This window comes from Dermacentor albipictus, chromosome 1, assembly GCF_038994185.2.
Source record: "Dermacentor albipictus isolate Rhodes 1998 colony chromosome 1, USDA_Dalb.pri_finalv2, whole genome shotgun sequence".
Taxonomy (NCBI): domain Eukaryota; kingdom Metazoa; phylum Arthropoda; class Arachnida; order Ixodida; family Ixodidae; genus Dermacentor; species Dermacentor albipictus.
Window position 1 is genome coordinate 169621803 of NC_091821.1, and position 20899 is coordinate 169642701.

The following is a 20899-nucleotide window of genomic DNA, read 5'->3' on the forward strand; positions in this document are numbered from 1 at the left end:
AGTAACGAAGCATGAGTCGACGCGCGTTGAAACAACCTTATGGAATATACGAAGGCACAAAGACTCGCACACAGCTGAATCTTAGCGGCTAGTCGCTATCGGAGTCCGATGACACCTCCTTCTTGCTGTCTACCAACCAGAGATGTCATCTTCAGTTCAATCTAATGCATTAGAAAGGCCACGCGTACAGCAAACTGGAAAATGGTGACGCCAAATCAAGGCATGAAGAATAATGTCCGTTCGATGGCACTGAGGCTAGCTACTCTGCATTGAGATTTCTATTTTAGAAAGATTCGGTTTCGTTTTTGATTTTGAGTAGGATTAACTGCGATTGTAGCGCGCATGCAAATTCGAACGCACTTTTTATACGAAAAAGGCGCAGGTTAGAATCGCGCAAATGCGGTACGTTCGAGCGCGCGCGGCGAGCGAGTGGGCAGACCAGTGGGCAGGTGCCCGAAACGGCGAACAAGGACAGGTTAGTTGCACGTCAGGTGTCGGTTTAATACTCTGACGTTGGCCGGTGCCAGCGCGTGCGTACCGGAGCACCGGCGGTGGTGGGAATGCGAACGCGCCGCCGCTGTGCTGATGAGAGGCCAAAGATGCCGACACAAGTGCACGAAGTATGCTGCGCAGAATCACGTTCAAATGCACTTTGAAGAGCACTAATTCTAGTCGTATATACCCCTTAATCACAGTTTCGATGTGTGGAGACGTAAACATTGTTATTGATTCGAGTAATGACGACAAGGAACAAAGTGTGAAGGCAAAGTTGAATGCACGTGCTATTCTTTTCAAACAAAAAGTTTCAATGTTGATTCGGAAATTCATGAACAACGAATATTCTACACAGGATTTCCAAAAGGAGGACAAGAAAGTGCTATGCTCTGACAGGACCTCCTGTAATGAAAAGCCAATGCCATATGTCACTCTGGCAAGCAGAGCAGCTGCAAGCACTCCTGTCTTAATAGAAGTTGCTACAGTTGTCCGTGCCTTACTTTTTGCGCCTAAAACCATTTCGAAAAGCCATGTACCAACTAGCCCGGCAGCAGACATTACTAAAGACGTTACTACGTCTGTCTTGATGTTCGACGTAATGCTCCGCAACAGTGCTGCCGAGACCAGTGATTTTTCTTGTACCTCAAGACCTTTAACCCAATAATAATTGGTGCATGTGCTTGTATCGAATATGTAAGTTATTATGGTGAGTGAGCCGTTTATCTATGACAGCGTACTTACGGGAATAATTACACTTTTTGTGATCATGCCGAGTGGCGAGAGGCGCCTTAAATATTCATGCTAGGGGCAATTTTTGGTTCCGCTGCATCGTGTTTCGATAAAGATATATCAGTGCGAAAGACTGAATAACAGACAATCATAAATTGCGTCTGAGGAGGATACAGCACCGCCATTTCCTCTTCCGAAAGTCATATTCGGATATCAAAGCCCAGCCACAGTATGGAAGAAGTGGTGCGGAATGCCAGCCATTCAATAAATTTACGCAGAAATCCACGCAATGCACAAATATACGCCTATGGAGGCCGTTTGTTTTGTTCTTATGGAAGAAAGCACGTGCGTTGGTGATGTTACCGTTTTAAAAAATTAAATTAAATGCAAGCAAAGAATGTAACAGATTTCTGGATTTGACAGTTGTACCCTACAACCATCTTCACTCCTCTGAACAACAACAACAAAAACGTTTGGTCAGGTACAAATTCACGGTTCGCATATCAGTCTAATCTATCGATCTGGCGCCCACTTGCGCACTCAGGTGCCAAGACACTCGCTTATTACCTCTACGTGTAATAGTGTGTAACTTCGTGTAACGTACCTGTGCAGAGCAGCTTCTCTGCACATATTTGACGCATCTCTGGAAACCAGCCAGTTACGTACAACGTGTCCCCGGGAAAGCTTAGCGGAATTGTACCACGTGTTTCTTTACAAATAACAGCGAGTATGTGCGACGAACCTTTATACATATGCACATCGTTAATTCCACTTCTGACACACACGCTTACTGCACACAGTTATACTATCGTTTTTTGGTTGAGCTCCATCAATACGTTAAGTGAGAGATTCGTACTTTCACCTCTTCAGTGCATTTGTGGGTTATGACACAATTATCCGGTGTCTTGAGACTGAGCAGACTGATAGAAAACCTCAGGCTGTCAAGTTGCGACCGTTTCTACGACCGCTTCTAGTGTGTCGTAATTTTTCAGGTTAAACGTAGTGAACGCGTTCCTTTAGGCAATTCCGTTGATTCAATCCAATTCGAGTGCTCGGAAAGCGCCCTCGTAATGACTCCACGCCAGCCTTGGCAGCGACTCTAAAGCCAGCACGAGCGCTTGAGAAAGCAGTATTTTCAGCATTTCAGTGTGCTTCTGTTCCCACAACGGAATTAGCTTTTGCTTTCCAATGATATGCGAGCATTGGAACCACCGGTGCGAGGTATCGTATATGAAGATGAATATTACAGGTTGACGACCATGGTGCGAACGAGCGTGGTCATCTCTTTATATGCCTGCGCAATGTGTGGTATAGGCTGCCATCCTGCACATGATGCGTTCTTTCCGATTCAAGGATACGGGAAGGATAATGTAAGGCAGCGCCATTCGAATCGGCAGCTAAACCAAAGAAAAGAGTAGCAAAAGTCTGCGTACTGCAACATTAACACATTAAAATGGAGCGATCAGTAGCTGGACACACTACCTATTCAGGTGCAGCGATGGATGGCAACGTGTCAGTGTGGAGAGCAAAGTAGCGTAAGCTAAGGATAATGTAAACACGAACCTATGTACGAGCCGCTCTTGGCGGTCGTGTCACACATCGGCCTCCAGTGGCACCAATTTGACAGGCGTGCACGCGCGCCCTTCTTCGTTTCCACACACTCGCTGTTCTTTGTAGCTTTCGCAACAGTTAGTTCGAAAGCGAGTGAAGATATGATTAATTATCGTAAAGAATTTTCGTCACCCAATCTTATGCGGCAGAAAGGCGAGTAAGTGAGATCGCCAATTAATTATCTTTCTTCCGCGCGCGGCGTTAATTAGAGTGGTCACATGGTTCAATTTCTAGGAAAGCGCTTTTCAGTAAGCTTCTGCGCCACTTTCTTACGAGGAATATATTCTACGCGCTTCTAGCCATCGTCACTTGAAAGATATTTTTTTTTTCATTTCTATTCCGTATCTCTCGTCCATGTGGGCTGTCCGCGGACTATTCTTTCCGAGAGCCACGTTTCAGGTCGCAAGTATCTGGGTCTCCGTGCGAACATCAAAGCCATGGGAGAGATCACGGTTTCGTTCACTTCGCGATTAATTACTGTCAGATTTATAGGTGCCCACTGAACGTGTCCGGTTTTTTTTTTCTTTTTTTGCCGGTAAGGGAGAAACGCACATGTATAGTGACGTTTAATCCGCGGCACTCACAGAGGAAGCGCTTTATTAATCATTGTGAATAGGCTGCAGTATACTTAACACGAGCACAAAATTAACAAAATATTAGCATTTGAAGATAATAACTACGATCGATAGTGCTCTCAATACCTGCGATCAATGGTCTGCGTATTGATCGCATGCACCGAGAAATGCCGTGTAGGAGCCTTCTTCAGGCGTCCTCACGGCTTCCTCCATCGAGTTTTCATTTTACGATTATCACGAAAGAAATCCGGCATCACCGCCTAGGAGAGTTTCCTAACAGGCGTTTCGCCATCATAGGAACGCCAGGATATGGGTGTTTCGATGGTGGTTTGGCTTGTCTTGAATGTAGTCTGGCCAAAAACTTTGTCATCGTGGTGCAAACAAAGCTTTCGTAAAGTGAAATTTTCATAAAAAAGTATCTCTTCAGCCGTAATCAGTCTTTCATTAATGTTTACCAGCGTGTATTACAAATAAAGTAAGCGAAGAAATAAACACACAGCGCTTGAAGCTTCAAGCTAACGCCTACTGAGCGCTGGCTTTGGCGCCTTTGCTCCAACTTCAGCGGCCCGCCAGTTAGTTCACATTTTATGTAGCTGTACAACCCTGAACGAGCGCTAAGGTTTAGTAAAAAAAGCGTCCTTCCATAACAATAAAAAAAAACGAATTTTACAAGCTCTTTCAGTAGATGCCCAACCACTGTTACAGACGGAACGCTGCTCGTCCTGGAGGCGTCCTGATTCTCCGTGACGGTTGTCAAACCGAAGCCCCCACTTCACGACATTCTATATATTTATATATTTACTTATTTTCGATATTTTTTTTAATATTCTGATGCAACTGAGGCTAAAACTGCTGAAGTGCCAACCGAAATGGCCGCTTAATTAACAAGTGCCGAACCGCAAGTGCACCATCACGACACGACGCAAACGGCGACAAAGTGGACGTCAATGACTGGCTGTTTACCTTTCACGCCGCTCATGACGGTAATGAGACGAGCCTCGCTGAAGTATTGCCACGGACGAGTGTTGCCGTTGGACTTCTAATATGGCACGTACCCACTACGGGGGTTGATCCCAAGAGTCGAGACGATAGGAATAAACGAAATAACTAAAAAAAGCTACAAAAATATTAAATACTAATATAGAAAAGGCATACTTGAACAGACATTAAGTAGTGAGCCCGGATGAAATTAAAACTGAAATACCAGACCGGACACAATTTCAACATATTTAGCAGAAAGAGAAGCATCATTAGACTAGTTGTTCGGCCTGGTTCAATATCTTGCGAATGGGAGCGCATTGGACGAATCGGATCATAGCGACTACAGATGAAACCTAACAGTGAGAGGAAAACAAAATTAATGCAGTAAATAGTTTGCGTATTCCAGGAACGTAAATGCAACATCAAAAGCAACCCTGTGGCCAAAACATAGAGCCGAGGCTCCAAAGGAAAGCAAAACCGGAAAACATAGACCCAATCCAAACTGACGAAGCGGAGCTTGAAAAAGCTCAACTATGTAAGCATAGATTTAGCGGTGCGATACACCAATGCAACCTTGTAAGCGACTTCAAGGGGAGTACGGTAGCGCGATACAAAGACGGGACAAAAGAAGACACAAAGGGACACACACAGCGCTGTCTTCTTTTGTCCCGTCTTTGAATCGCACTACCGTACTCCCTTTGAAGATGCATTACCAACAAGCCCACATTGCAACCCCTGTAAGCGAGATCTTGCATTGCGTTGAGTGACACCGCTGACTTTTCCAGGAGAGACGGAGATGATAAAAGTCTGACGCGGGTGTCAATCATGATTTTATAGAGCAACAATGCGTAGAAAATTTATTGATGTGTGTCAATGGTGGTAGAACAGAACTGATACAGGATCATTGACATACGCTGGCTCTAACAACTCAGTCATTTAAGCATGACCCGCAGTGGCTCTGTGCTCATAGCAACATAATGGTATTTGAACATGTACTCCCCAACGTATAGATAAGGCCACACCTCTCTAGAGCGACCGAGCGATTGGATGGATGGATAGATAGATGGATGTTATGAGCGTCCCCTTTGGAACGGGGCGGTGGGTTGCGCCACCAAGCTCTTGCTATTTTACTGCCTAATGTCCTACCTAGGTTAAAAAAGAGAAAAATACACTATGAACTCCCACAGCCAAATTTTCTGAGCCCCTATTGCGAACTTTGCTTTCGTACGTCTCCGTTTTTTGTCGTTGTCCTACTTCCACCAATCTTCCAATCGCCTCTTACTAATCTCGTTTGAGCTGCGCCAGCGACGCCTGGCGGTGGCTTCTGGCTTTGGGACCTGTAGGCGAAGGGCGCCAAGAGCACGCACCTTCATGCGTGCGCGGCGGACTTCTCGAGGCACAGGCCTGGGTGCGGCGCTGCACGCAGGCGCCAGAGCTCGCTCTGGACAAGTGGGGCCATGTCTGTGCACTTAAGTGCTACGAGGTTTCATCTTGATGAGCCAAGTAGTTCGCAGACCGGCGAACGTTTCGGTATCCTGGCGAGTGTTGGGGAGAATTCAAGTAGCCCTATAGTTGCATAATCTGCTGTGTCACAACCGAAAAACTTACCGTACCATATTTCCCATAAAACACACTCTATTCTCAAGAAATATCATTTTAATACGCTGAATAGTTCTGAAACCGATGCAGTTTTGAATGCCCCATAGCGTTCTAATCGCTATGAACAGAATTTAAGTCCCACGTGATTCGCCCACGCTTGTTCAACTTTGCCTACACACTGCTCCTGACGTGCCCAACATCTCCTCGAAATTTCATCGCGCTATCTGTTCTCTCAATAAATTTTTATCGACATTTGGAGCGGACATTCTTCACCACCATCTGCAGTCTCAATAGCATGTTCTCTTTAAACGTTACTTATAGGACTAAGCAAGAATGATCCAGAACACAAAATCATTCCCACAAGTGTCGCCCGCATAAATCAATTCTGAAGCTCCAGGACACACCATGACGGGAATGAAAAACAATGACAAAAATCCTTTGGCCTGAGAACGAAAATGAAGATTTCACATATTTACACATAGCCACAACGGGGTTTAATGAAGAATCGGGCTCTTGAAGGATCAGAAAAAGAGTGAGAAAACTGTAGTAATGTAATAATAAGGTCGTTATAACTTTTTCCATAAATATTTTTAAGAATATAGGAAAAATAACAACCCCGTGTTGTTTCGTAGACAGTCTACTATAGAAAAAAAGAGAAGGTAATCAAAGCTGGAAAAGTATAAGCTCAAGAAAACTCAAGGGGAAACAAATAAACCAGGGTGACCTTAATATGATTGAAATGAAACTCATAATTTGCATGACAATTTCAAATAAAGAAAAATTACAGCGACAGGGACGATTAACTGTATCTGCCATCTCTCACACTTCTTTTTCGTTTTGCTGAGCAACGGGCACAAAACAAAAATAAAGAACTGATTGATTGATTGATTGATTGATTGATTGATTGATTGATTGATTGATTGATTGACTGATTGATTTCGGGATTTCAGTAGTGAAGTTACACCTGAGTTGCGGGCGACATCATAGTGGACGGCTTCAAACTCATTTCGACGAGTTTGAAGCTCCATTAACGTGCACCAAAGTGTCAGTACGCGGCCGCGCCTCGAATCCAGCTCGCTATGTACTGCTTGCTTACAGCTTCAGAATGGGATAGCCGCTGAACACGCACGGCCGGCGTGTCCCACCTCGAGAATCGAAGCCCCATGCGGCCGAGGTTCCTGCATTCAATTAGCATAACCGAAGAAGGTGCCGAGCGCAGCGGACGCACAACGTGACGACGGGCTCACGCTACAAGATTACCAAGTCAACTGTTCAGGCGCTCTTCATCTTGGCGACGTTCGGTGGTGGAGACGACACGTCGTGTATGCGTCACCAGCACATTGAGCTGGCGTTCTTTGGCCGCCGTCGCTTGACGGGGTTTTGTTCATTTTTTTTTGTTAACAAAAAAAAATTGTCCAATAGCTATAGCGGACGTGAGAGGAAACGAAACACGGAAGATAACGACGCCACGATATATCTCTGCCCTATCACTTACAGCTCTTCCTCGCGTCCAGCCTCTATCCGATTCGTAGGCCTCTTGGTCCAAAGTGGAGCCTTCACTTCAAAACTGCGACGGGTCGTTAACGTGTTTTCTCTGGTGTTGTCGATGGAGAACAATGTTCGCGCTTCATTCGCATACATTCATCATGCTGAACTGCCCACATAGTGCACACGCCTTGCTCTGTACAGCCGCTCGTCCAGCCAGTGCGCAACGCTTTGTGACGTTTTTTATCCCATTACTCTCTATATATGTATTTGCACCCTTACTATGCGAGTCCCAGACACATCAGGAGTTCACGTGTCCACGGCCGGCTGAGTAATTCCGCTTACTTACGCCGAAAAAAAAATGTATCCAGCTCAGGAAAATATCGTCAGTTAATAGGCGACGCGAACATCGGCGTTTGCCTCGGCTATGTCCGATTAGTTGTACCCCATTGTCTCGCCCCAACGTGACCGCCCCTCGTCCACTCTCTATCCATACTGTCGGTTAAAGAAAAATATATAATTGCGCCGTGCTAATGAATGAAAATAAATTCCGCTGCTTTGCTGTTTCTTTCCTCGAACAAGTATGAATCCTATCATGAATGGTATGCGAGCGTTTCTGTTTTTCAGCCGTTCAGTGGCTGCTCGAATAAAACACTTTCTCTACGACAAGAATGTCTCGGCGGAGCAACGATTTATCCTCTTTCTTCTTTTTTTCCTCCTTTCTGTTCGTCCAGCCCCGACGCAAAGGACGCATGTGGCAACGCGTGCTCGCCGGGAAGAATTTCCAATTAGGGAGACAGAAAGCTCGCTCCATCCGTCTTAACTTGGAGCGCCCTGATTCAACGTTAATTGGAGGAGCAGGCAGGATTGCATAAAACATGCATACGGTGAACGCCTCTGTCCCGACGCTAGCGCGACAGCATCCATTTCTTCGAGCCTGGAATTCGCGGATAGATTGAATAAAACTATTCCACCGCTTAACTTTCTTGTATGGAAACAAAGGAATTAAAAGGCGCTCAACGGGAGGACCGAAGATAACTTTTTTATGACTGCGCCCGGACGGCTAACCCTTTCTTTTTTCCTAACTCCGAGCTGATACGAAAGCGCTGTTCACCCGCAACTTGCACATCTCGCGCTTCTCCATCTTATTGCTGCGTCACTGTTTGCGTCATATTTTCTCGCTCCCCTCTCCGCGTATCTCCTCCCTGCTTAACAATTACAATGGACGTGCTCGTTTGTTACCAGGCCGGCAAGGGCGCGGGAATGTTTGCACATGGCGCGAAGTTTCATTTTGGCTCGCCCCGTGATTACAAATGTTGGTCTTTCTGTCCTGTATAGAGAATAACGTCCCTGCTGTTCGTTTAGCTCGCGTTTCTTTTTATTTTATTTTTATATTTTCGGCGCACTCATTTCCACTGCGCAGCATCGCGCTGAACAGTTCATATAGCGCATTGCGCCGGGCGCCAGAACTGCTCCCTGTTTAAAGAAGAAAAAAGAAAAGCGATGTTTTACCGATAAAAAATTATGCACGTTATATTGTTGTGGCGTGTGGTTAGCGAATAGTAACAACCTAAGTGTAATTTCTGTCTAAATAAACGGCGAGGTGTACGCGTGAGAGAAAGAGCAGAATTTGTTTGAGGAAAAGCAGAGAGGTCGGCCTGCCGTAATAGTCGCCTAGCGTGCGACTCTGCTCAGAGGGAAAGGTGAGAGCATATGCAATGACATGCGAGGATAATGACAACGCAAAAAGGGGCGAAAACGCAGGCGTAAAGTTCTTGGTATAAGAAAACGGGGGTGTAACGATAATGCTTATACAGGATGCCTCAGCTGACTTGTGTGAAGCCTTAAGAAAATCCTTAAAATGCAACAAACTTAGGCCCAAACAACGAAACGTTCCTTTCCTTCGAGCGCTTCCTAACCTTACGTGAGGCCTCCTTACAGCGAAGGACCGATGGAGGAAGCAAGCGTACTCTGAAAGCTCCCTTCACCCGTCCTCACGTAAGGAGCGGTTGCCGCATGCCTGGGTTCGAGATTATCTCTTAAAAGCTTTACGCGAACACCATTATTCAATAAGAAAATGTTGTATCGTCGCACAATGTTTAAATTGAAGAGCTAATATAGAGAAGCGTGGACGCTTTCTTCTAGTTTTGTTTACTAAAGTTTAAAAAAGTAGCGCATTACAGTGCAAAACTAGATGTGCTCCATCAACGCTGGCACGCCGGCGTCGTGCAACGCCTAGCAACGCCTAGCAACGCTTTCATGCCGCACGCGTGACTGAAACGAACATGCCTGGCAAGACGTACCGTGCTCGCGCTTCTCCGCAGGTGGGCGACAGTGCGCATGCGCAAGCGAATGCCACGTGGTTAAGCAGTGAGGTGAAGCGCTCGTTCGGGGCCAGGAGCGGCGTAAGGACGCATGAAGGTAGCTTTGGAGCTACCTTATGCTGAGGAAGCACCAAGGAAGCCTTCACCGAGGGCCCCTCAGTAAGGAAGCTTTCAGAGTGACATAAGGCAGCCTCACCGCAATGAAGGCTTCCTTACTGAGGTAAGGAAGATTTCATTGTTTGGCCCTTAGTATTGTTCACTGTCCTATTGAGCAACTCAAAGTATCATGTGCTATGAGCTGAGATAATTAATTACCAATAATTATTTGCCAATTTCTAAAATACAAAATTTCGACGCAAAATTTACGGTGGAGAACTTGTTTGAAAATGCACCACGTAACCAGGCGCTCGTGCGCAGCGACATTAGTGCCCTCAAACAGGCTACCTACGACTAATCGATGCTTCAAGCATACCGACCGCATAATGAAGCCTTCAGCAACAGAGATGGATCGAAGAATACGGTCTTGGCTTTCACTTTCGACGAAATATTTTGCCGGTTGAAGTAATATGGAGCAATTGAATCCATGGGATATACAATAAAGAGCGCATGCCGACTCTTGAAACCTTATCAGCGTTCTTGCGGTTCACCGATTGCGCAAAAGGCGATGAGGTTTTGGCGGGGTGTGGTGAAGCATCGGAGCCGACGGCTGTGGCAATCGCATCTCATTTTTGCTTGCGGCCTGTTTTTGCGCTCGCTCTTAATTGATCGTTCGTTGGAAGCATGTTTGAGGACGCTAATGTCGCTGCATGCAAGCATCCAGTCACGTGGTACTTCTTCAAATCTAGCGTGCATTCTTTATAGCCCGGAAAAATTAAAACCGATCTTCATGAAAAATAATTCTTTATAAATTTTTTTCCGCTACAAGCTCTACAACTTATACATCGAAGATTTCGTGTTTAAAGCAATACATGGAAAACTAGGATAATGAATTACTGTTAAATAACGAGTTAAGCTCAACGTAAGAGATACTCTGTGTTACTCAAGAGGACAGTGAACGATGCTAAGTTATTTGCATCCTCGTACCATACAGGGGAATTTTATAGGTTTGGCACAAGTTAGCTGGAGTACCCTGTATATAGCTAACAACGATTGGCGCCGAGCACGAGCATTCACAGACCTACAGCCCAAAGCTCGAAGTGCCCGAACCTTGAAATGCCCTGCATCAACGGCAGTTGCGCTTCGTCGCTGACGTTTCACAGCCGAGGCGACCACATTTCGGCGGGGCACAATGCAAAATACGCTCGCGTGCCAAGCATTAGGTGCAGGTAAAAGAAGCTCTGATGATCAAAGTTGATTTAGAACCCTTGAATTACTCATAGCCCACGCATCGCTTTCGTCAGCAGCGATCAGAACTACCGACGTGCTCGATTTCGGTCTCCAATGTTATTGCGAAAAGTTTCACGAAACGCGTGATTTAGAGCTGTTTTTGTCTCACATGCATGAAAGTACATGAATTTCGGGCAGGTTACTGTGCGTTCAATACAGTGCTTACGACAGTTGCCACGTCTGTTTTGCAAGCAGTAAACTGAACGCCCAGTAATCTGAATGGTCAAAATCCCGATACTTTCAGGCGCATACGAGACAACGCTAAATTATGCGGGTGGGCCCAGTAGTGATCTTAAAGCAGTAGATTCGGCTAATAATTAATATGAACTATAACCTATAGTTATATCCAACAGAATTGGTGCCCTCAAACGTCCGGTATAATCGTACACTACCATACGACACGATGCAGTGGTTGAGACGATACATATTCTATAGCATGGGATATGTCATACGCTTTCATAACGACGACAATTGTTGGCGCCCAATCAGACTTGGGCATCCACTTAATTGATTCCCGCATGTGAGCACTGTTAGTGTAAGGCAGTTGGAGCCGTCGCGAACGAAGATTAGCGTTCACCACACTTTAGAAGGTAAACGGAGGAGTTATTTCTCTGACTGAAATTTCAAAAGCAAAGTTTTTCTTAAATTTCTTCTAGACGTCGCTAAATATGCACATGGAGAGAGGAAAGAACGTAAATTGCTCAGCATATTGCAGATAATGAAAGAAGACGATTGTAGAATGTCCCGGCACAAGTACCATGCGACTTCACAGTTTTGCTGAGTTTGTAACGGGTATAACAGGCGCACCTGCCTCCCCCCCCCCCTACCCCTCTTTCTTTTTTTCGTGCTACTTCATCATCTCTCTGCAAACACGAAACAAGAAGGGGGGGGAGAGGGAAGGATTGGGGAGGGGGAGACGGTTTTGCAAACCGAATGCTGTGCTTCTATTTCTTCCGCCAAAAATGAAGACTCCACCCTTTTTCGCGCTCAAACAGGACAAATATATCTTCTTCTCGTCCCGTAATTGAATTGGAACTCGAGCGCCACGGTCGATGAGCGAAGCTTCGAGCGGGCGAACGCAGCACAAAAAGCTTCAATACCCAGACGATGGCGCGCTGCTGTGGGACGGGCTTCTCAAATTCGGCGAGCTCTATTCCACGGCGTCATTCGGCGCGCTCGGTGCTCCGCTTGCACTGAACAGCGTCGAAAGCCCCTTTCATGTTGATCTCAAGGGCCTTTGCACGTGCTCACGTATCAGGGAAGAACGGATGCGCTTCAGGAGAGCGTCTCCTTCGTGCCGTTCTTGCAGTTCGGCTTTTGAGTATACAGTGTATGACGCAGGTGACGCATACAGAACCCTTTCAGCCTGATAGCATTGCATGTTGAGCAGACGAGCGTCTTATAGCGCACTTGATGATACACTCGCATTCAGCGACCGTACAGGGCGGGCCAGGGTGGACCCCAAGTAGTAGGATTCTAGGCTTACGCTGAATTTTCGTGTCAGCTTAACTTCGTAATATCCATGTTATGTAGTCATGCGGTATGCCGTGTAACTATAACTCTCTCGTCTGAAAAACTCTGCTGTCACGGACAACTTCAAGTACCTTGATTTATTTATGGAACTGTGCTGGTCTGCATACATGTCTGTGTGCTGCTGTACACAATTTTCTGCGGCTTCCTGAATTCATGCGCAGAACACCGTGAGTGCTTGTGCTCTACTGACTGTGTTCAGAGTTCTGCGGTGCTTTCTGTGACTTAATTTTCTTTACCATGTGACGAGAAGCAGCCGGTGCCATCTAAAGGCGCCAACCTATGTTATGATAAGGTGTTATTTAAAAATATATATATCTTGGTCACAGTTGGCGGAAACGCGGAAGCTTCTGGCTTCGAACACTGGCAGCGCATCCTAAAGTCCATGGCGCCGAGAATGTCGTACCGATGCGCTAGGCATGGGCCACAGAGTTCCCTACAAAAATTACTAAAGAAAACTCTGCGCTGCAATCATTCAGGAAACCTGGTGGGAATCGTGGTTACTACTTGAATTTGGTTAATCTTCGTGCTTTTGGCTTTAAACGATATCGTGGCGTTAGTTATTGCTCTTTATAGTTCTAAAACTTCCAAGCACTCATAGCCCTCTAGCCACAGCGAGGTAATTAGTCAATGCGCGCATCTGTAATCATCGCGAATTCTTGCACTTATAACACAATATCTTGTTGAAAATAATCAGTTTTGCAAAGTCGAAAGTTGTTTGAAGACGAAGTTCAGATGAATCAGTTGACTGCCGATCGTTTCCATGCCGGTTGAACCACCGTGCTTGCGGCTGCCGTAGATACTGCTGCGCCAGAATTCCATTTAGTAACATTTGTAGAAAATTTTCGGGCACGAATTAACCACAATACTTGGTAATAAATAGCTCCCACGTTGGGGTCCGAAAGAGAGTAATTTCGATTAATCACCTTCCAGAAAGAAGAAAGAAAGGGAAACACGTCTACTGTGACAAATCTTATGTGTCGGATTGCACTCTACGGTAAATAAAGAGGGAGGAAAATTTATCTTCTGCGCCGTAGTCGTTGCGAAGCATAACGTAGCACGTAATAAAATAAAAAATAAAAATAAAATGACAGCGCAGAAAAACGTGGACTAAAATCTTATTTTGTTGTAGCGCAAGCTGAACGATAAGGACAACAGAAAGGCACATCTGGCACATACAGCGCTAACTTTCAACAATAGATTTATTTCCAGTTCTTGTCGCTATATATATACCCCCAAAATGTCATACAACACGTGTGAAATCTTGGTAAACACACAAAAAATACAGGCAACCACATGCAAGCACTTTTTTGCCTCACATATTCACAGACAACTACACGTTCAACGTGAACAAAGATAATCGAGCTCTTTTCGGGATAATGAAATGGAAAGTTTACTGACGCATGTGTCACCAAATCTTGATATGTGTCTAGCTTCTATTATCAAGCGCGTCATCTCATATCTGCTTCTACTCATAATGACTGTTTCTTTAAATCTGGGTTTGCATTCCAGAGTTAACTAACTTAGGTTCACATTTGTATATATAGCGTCGAAATTATTCTATTCAACATTCAGTAGTTGCGCGACCTTCAGTGACCGGCCCTACTGTGTGTGATATGTACTGTGTTCTACTTCAGTCTTTAGATTTGTCCTGTTGCTCTTCCTTTCCTTTTTCCTCCCCTCCTTCCTATCTTCCATTTCTGTGCTGCTGTCACCTCCCTTCTGAAGAGTAGGCAGGCGTTGTGCCCCTTCCGGTGGCAGTTGCCAGCCTGCTCTTCGCTTTCCCTTTCCTGTTAATTGTATATATGTGTTCACAACAAATAATAATAATAATAATTGCATTTGCATCTCTGGCAATGGCTGGCAAGAAAGCCGTCGGCAGCCACGTTGCTTACTTCGTTATTCTGTTCTCGTAGCCGGTCATTTATGCATCTACCTGTTTGACCAATGTAGGATCGTCCACACCCGAGAGAAATGCGCTATACCACACCCGCGATGCAATCAATGAATTTATTTTTATTTTCCTTTTCGCATGTGGTACGTGTGATTCTTTCTGGCCTTGGGTTTCTACACAGGCTGACCAATTTATTAGGTGCCGAAAATACAACGTTCACGCCACTCCTTCCAGCAATATTCTTTAATCTATGGGAGAGCCCGTGCATGTCGGGGATGGCAGCAACCTTTCTTTTGTTTATGTCAGTGCTTTTTAAGAGATATAGGAGTTCCTACAAGTGCATCAGATACAAACGCTTTTCACCGCGCACCCGTGGGCGCCGTCATGTTTGATCACATGATGGCGCATCCATTGCTTGCCATCAGCCGGCCTCCGCGACCTGCGTTTACAACGCACGACGCCAGTGCGGCGCAGTATAAGCGGCTGTTTCGGCGTTTGTCACCGGCAATCATTGCGTGAGGGCACGGAATGTTGGCCAAAGCTTGAGAACGCATCTAACTGTCACATATCCATCTTTCCGAGGTCAATACGTCTTGTGCAAATGCTACGAGCATTGCCGTATACGGTTCGCTTAGAAGGTATGGTTACAGCTTGTTTTCCTATGTACAATGGTACGTACTTCCAGTCCTTGTATTAAATCAAGATAACGGTCTTTCACTGACCACTTCTTTTTTCTTTATTTATTGTCAAAGGTTTGGGGGGGGGGGGGGGCAAGGTTGTTATATTTTTGGTTCAGTAACCATTTTTTGGTACGATGCCATTACGTTAATTATTTTCTACGCAATCACTCCCGAACGTGTCCCTTGTGCTAGATTTCTTTATGCAACGCTCCGAGCTTAAAACATCCATATTTTGAAGTTTTCTAGCAGCTTACAGAAAAGACGCAATATCGTTCGTCGCTCGTTCACATTGTGCCTCGTGACTAAGTACTTACCCCCGTATGCAGAAATGCAACTTAAGTCGAAGCACATGCTTGACTTGATTTAGATGACGCCTGGCGTTAACGTGCCCAAAGACGCTCACTGCGTTTCCTTCGGCGCGTTCCCGATAGGCGTCACTCAGATCAAGTCAAGCATGGGCTTCAACTTAAGTTGCATTTCTGCATACGGGGGTTAGCCTCAAACATTATTACTTAATGTATGTGCACGACTCATTGGTCAGCATACTCTCTAACGAGTGACTGTGAGTCTCAGTGAGCTTCAGTGAATTGGGTTGGATGTTAGTGGAGAGGAGAAAAATATCATTTACAAGCGCGAGCGAGTGCCTATTAAATCTGTGGTGCTATTTAGCCAACATATTTTTCGGGGGACATTGACTTTAATCAACAGTATTCGCAACATTGTTCCACTACAGCAACATCTTGGTTTGAGTTAAATGACGATTCGACATTTCATTCCGTGATTGTGGCGCATAGAAACAAGGACGAAAAAAAAACCTGGGAGGACATAGCTGCACAAAAGCAGAGTTAGCAGACCCCGTTAACTACATCTTTATACGAAGCTTCTCCATTGTGAACACGAAACACTGCAAGCTGATCAGCTTTCGGTACAGAGATCCACGTGAGAATGCTGTATACTCGTCAATCCCCTAATCATGAAACAGCCTCACTCATACACGTAGAACATATTTAGCCGTTTTTTTTTCTTTTCTTTATATGTGGGATTCATCGTCCTTAACCTGCACAGCGGGTTATGAAGGCCTCGGTAGTCCTGGTGGTCCGGATTGATTTCGACAATCTGGTACACTTTAACGGGCGCCTAAATCTAAGTACAGGAGCATTTTTTTTCATCCCACTAATCTCAGAACCGCTACCGGGGATCGAACCACCGCGGAGCCTACGCGGCACGTCTTGAGGCAACAAATGGCTAGGCGCAGCGCAAGCGCCATCTGTTTACAGTGAGCGAACTAGCTGGTGAAAATGTTCTATAGAAAATAGAACAAAATGACAGCTGTTGCTCACCTAATTCTCTCCCTCTCTGTTGCCCCCTACCTCTAACGGCATCGTGTACGCCTGTATTGCGAATTACAATGAGTGCGGCCCATCAGTTAGTCATACTCGCAAGTAATGCTCCAACAGCAAATTTGGCACTAAAATATGCAAAACTTCGAAGTTTCCTTTTTGTTTTTTGCTTTATTGATTTCTGCTTACAGAAAAAAAAATTAATGGATGAGGTTGAGGAAAAAGCGGCACAGACGCGGCTTGGAACCCTCGAATCCCTTTGTTACTTCTGGCTACGTGGCGTCACGAAGGCTACACGTTGTACAAAACACAGTTGCAGAAGAAGCGATGGAAATGATTCAGTATTGAAATAAGTACAGAAAATATTTTGCTTAGGCAATGCATCGTTGCCGCAAGAAATATTGCAAAAATGAACACGTGAACTTCACAACATACGCTAATATGTAGAAAGGGCTAAAGAAGGGAGAGTGTCAAAGAAGTGAATTCTGATAGTGTTAGGGCGTGCACATTAGAGCCTGCTATTTCGTGCAAATTCAGTAGCCTTGGCAGGCAAATACTTAACAGCCATAGTTGGTTATAAAACACGATATCTTCAATACTTTTGGTATACGTGTGCTATAGTAGGATAAGTTTTCCGATAAGTTCGCGAGTTTTACGAGAATTGTTACGTTTGACACTAAAATATTATACACGTAAAAGTCTGCGCTGATACATGGTACGGGCTTTAGGTGTGCGATATGTCTTAAACAGGTTTTCAGTATGGGCCACCTAGAATACATTAACGACTAGGCATATTATTTTCTTTAGTATTTGTAATAATTTATTCAAGTTTCATTGAGTCACGGTACCTCATACAACTTGTCCATAATTAATGTGGAACACAACAGAATATTTTTTCACGTTATTTAAGTAACTTTCCGAACAAAATAGAATTTGCGTCTGTTATTGAGATAAGATTTCAGTAGTTCCAATGAAAGGTCTCTAATTTCATATTTGTATAATTTGTAGATTAAATACTGTGATTTATTTGGTCAAACGCCTGTACAAAGTAGACGAATATGCCTATTGTTAATAGCTTATGTTTGAAGCTCTGCACGACATAACTTTTTGGATCAATAAGGGGTCATTCAGTGAATCTGTTTTTACGAAAACCATTTTGAGCATTCATAATTATGTTATATTTATTATAACATGAAGAAGCTTGTTTTAAATTACTCTTTCTGCACGTTTAGAAAGTATAAGGAAGATTGATATCGGGCGATAATTTCTAATACCTAACTTATCCCCCTTTTCATATGGCACTGTTAGCTTAGCTACCTTCATTTTCTCTGGGGATATGCCGGTAGAAAAACACAAATTGTAAATGTAAGCCGGAACAGGAGCTGTGTTATGTATAGCAAGTTTTACAGTTTGTATCTGTATACCGCCAGTCTCGCAGATACGAGAATTTTTTAGTCCTATATATGCTGAACATACATCCATTGATCAGATTGCCTGAAAAGAGATTGTGTTTTATTTGGTGGATCACAAACGTTATACAGCCGCGTGCACAAAATAATCATTAAATGCGTTCACTAGATCTTACCCTACCAATAAATGACCGTTAAAACTATCTTTCTTTTTAACTGAATCATTCTTTTGCTTTCTGTACGTAAGAATATTTAGTCTGTTCCATAGTTCTTTCTTTTGTCATTCATGCATGATGAAAATACCTGCAAATAGTAAGCATCCCGTGTTTTCCGTAATTCCTCGGCCAGCTTGTTACGAAATATTTGAAATGCTTTCATATACAGAGATTCACGAGTTTAGTCAATTTTGTATATTATTTGTTACGCTTCTTAATTTTTTGAAAAGAACTTTCGTTTACCAAGAGCTCTCAGATGAAGGTAGCGCGCGGGTTGAGAATGGCAGCTTAGATCTGCTACGTTTTCTTTCCTTGTGCGTGTGTGTGCTCTGGGGCATAACGCTGTGCTGTCGAATGTCACGAGCACTGCTGGAGCCATGATCGAAGCGAAGGTTAGGCTTGTGCACGCGCGCACACAATACACACGGGCACTGCCATATACACTGCCGCACTCGCGCGCTCGCAGAATGCGGGCAGGAGGTTCTCGTACGCGGTTTTAGCTCGGAACATGCACACCCCCTCATAGGAGACTCGGCTTCAAAGTATTCATTCGCATGGCCATCGAGAAGAATGACGGCAAAAGCCAGCTTCGTTCCAGAAAAGGACAAACAAAAGCTGCTGGCAGGGGAGCAACGTTCGACCGCGGGTGCAACGTTGCGGCGCGCCTCTGCGTCGACGCCGCGCGGGGCGGCGCGCGCTCTGCCGGCCTCGCGCGCCGTGGACGTTGCGCCGGCGGGTGCACGCCTCCGGTCACGCGGCTCGTCGATCACGCGCATTCTGCTCGGCCCGTCGTCGTCGTCTCCTTTCTCTGCGCAAAGTAAACATCGGCGGCGGCGGCCTAACCACCGATGAAGAAGCGCGAAGGCACAGCCACGACGCGTCCTCGCGCCAAACGGTGTCGTAGCTTGACACTTCCTTCGGAGACGAGCCAGCGGAGGTACGCTCTCTTTTGTCCTTACGCTGACGAAGTGAAGATGGAAAGAGACGCAGCTGAAGAGAGAAAGGAAGAAACGCCTCCTCTGTCCACTTTACTCGAAAGCAGGTGTCCGTGTATCCGAGCGACGCCTATACGAAGAACACAAAACGAATCTCCGGCATCGGCGGCACGAAGTTAGATCTGACAGGTCTCTATATCGGAGGACAGCTCTTTCCGTTTTCGAGCTTCGCGGAGGAGGTCGCCCGAGGCTGTTCGGCATGAATGGCTGCGACATTTTTTTTGAATTTTATTTTGGGTGGGGGGGTGAATATAAAACGACCCCCTTCCGTCGCCTTTTGTGCCGCCACAGGCGACGGATAGTTCCGACGTGGCTCCTTTACAGCTATTCCGTATAAGTCATGATGAAAGCATAAAAGTCAAAGACACCACGCAGAACATATACCGCATAGAATAGAAGACGTACCTTTAAGGAAGGCGTGTGGTATGGAGGGGAAAAAATGCTGATGCGGTGAAGCCTTTAGAAGCCTGTTTTTCGTTTTGCTGCTGCTACTGCTTCTGTTGCTGATATCGATTTGCTCGAGATTTCTGTCTCGCTTTTTTGTTGTTCGGTAAAATCAGAGATACGATGCAGGGACATACGAGCAACCATTTGCAGAAAACCGAAGGATAGTTTCTCGAATCACATATACTGGCTTTCTTTCAAGATATACATTTCATATGCCCCAGCAATGTTGCGGAAGTATTCCACCTTCTTCCATCCGGCCCCCCATCGAAATGGAATCCGTAACTGAACGAGGAAAGAACGCAGCCGCTATGCTGAGAATCCGTGGCCTCCCTTCCTCCTTATTCTATACACGCGTACATGCGCCTCCGCGTTGCACTCTGTAACCACAGTCAGGTTCAAGTGGCCATGTCACCGCAATGGCGCTTGCGCCGCGGCACTTCGAGGTTGGAATTCATGGCAAATTTTATCTTTGCCACGTAGTCCGTTTTTATGCAAGTTTCCTCGTGCACAATTATGCACAAAGAGCAGCACACATAATTAAGAGAAAGAAAGTTGGAAGGAGATTCAACATAGTGTTGGATTCGATGAAAGACAAAGTCTTCCTGAGCGAGCTGGGGGTGCGAATGGGGTGTATGAACCATATAGTTTATTCTGAGAGGCCCGCAGCGTCTCAAACTGCAACGTTCCCCTTACCACCGGTACCATCGCACGGCGATACCATGCGGTGATACTGCACGGTGATACAACCGGTACCAGCCGGAGATATTGTACCGCGCAGTGGTACCACCAATACCAATAACACTGGTACCACCGGTACCAGATTTATCATTGGGGTTGGCGCAACCATTTTAGGCTTCACTATCTCCGGGATCGGCCACGAAAGAGGCTAGACATACTCGATACGTAAAGTGGGGATAAATCGCCAAAAAGGCATTTGTCTTTATTAAGTTGCTCATTTATAGCTAGGTTCCAGCTAACACCAGAGTCCATAAAGAAAGCATTGAAGGACTCCTGTGACACGCAATTCTATTGTTATTTTTTTACAGAATTTACCTTAACGTTTTCTGCATGCAAAAGAACAATTTCATTCATTTACCAATACGGACATATATATATATATATATATATATATATATATATATATATATATATATATATATATATATATCAAGATAGGCGATATAAAATATTGATAGTTTGTACG

At 45.1% G+C, this 20899-nt stretch overlaps 1 protein-coding gene and 1 long non-coding RNA gene across 19 annotated transcripts in view; one reads left to right on the forward strand and one right to left on the reverse strand.

Annotated features, from left to right (window-relative positions):
* LOC135905734 (inactive dipeptidyl peptidase 10-like) overlaps window positions 1-20899 on the reverse strand; it is a 480802-nt gene that overhangs the window by 140182 nt on the left and 319721 nt on the right. For 5 of the 17 annotated variants that reach the window (XM_065436739.1, XM_065436729.1, XM_065436733.1 and 2 more), the window contains exon 1: window positions 4374-4468. The exons of the other annotated variants lie outside the window; for them this stretch is intronic. The gene's annotated coding sequence lies outside the window, so the exon portion shown is untranslated. Of the gene's footprint in view, window positions 1-4373; window positions 4469-20899 lie in introns of those variants that run through there. 17 annotated transcript variants of the gene reach the window in all.
* LOC135905737 (uncharacterized) overlaps window positions 1-20899 on the forward strand; it is a 131814-nt gene that overhangs the window by 23560 nt on the left and 87355 nt on the right. The window lies entirely within an intron of this gene.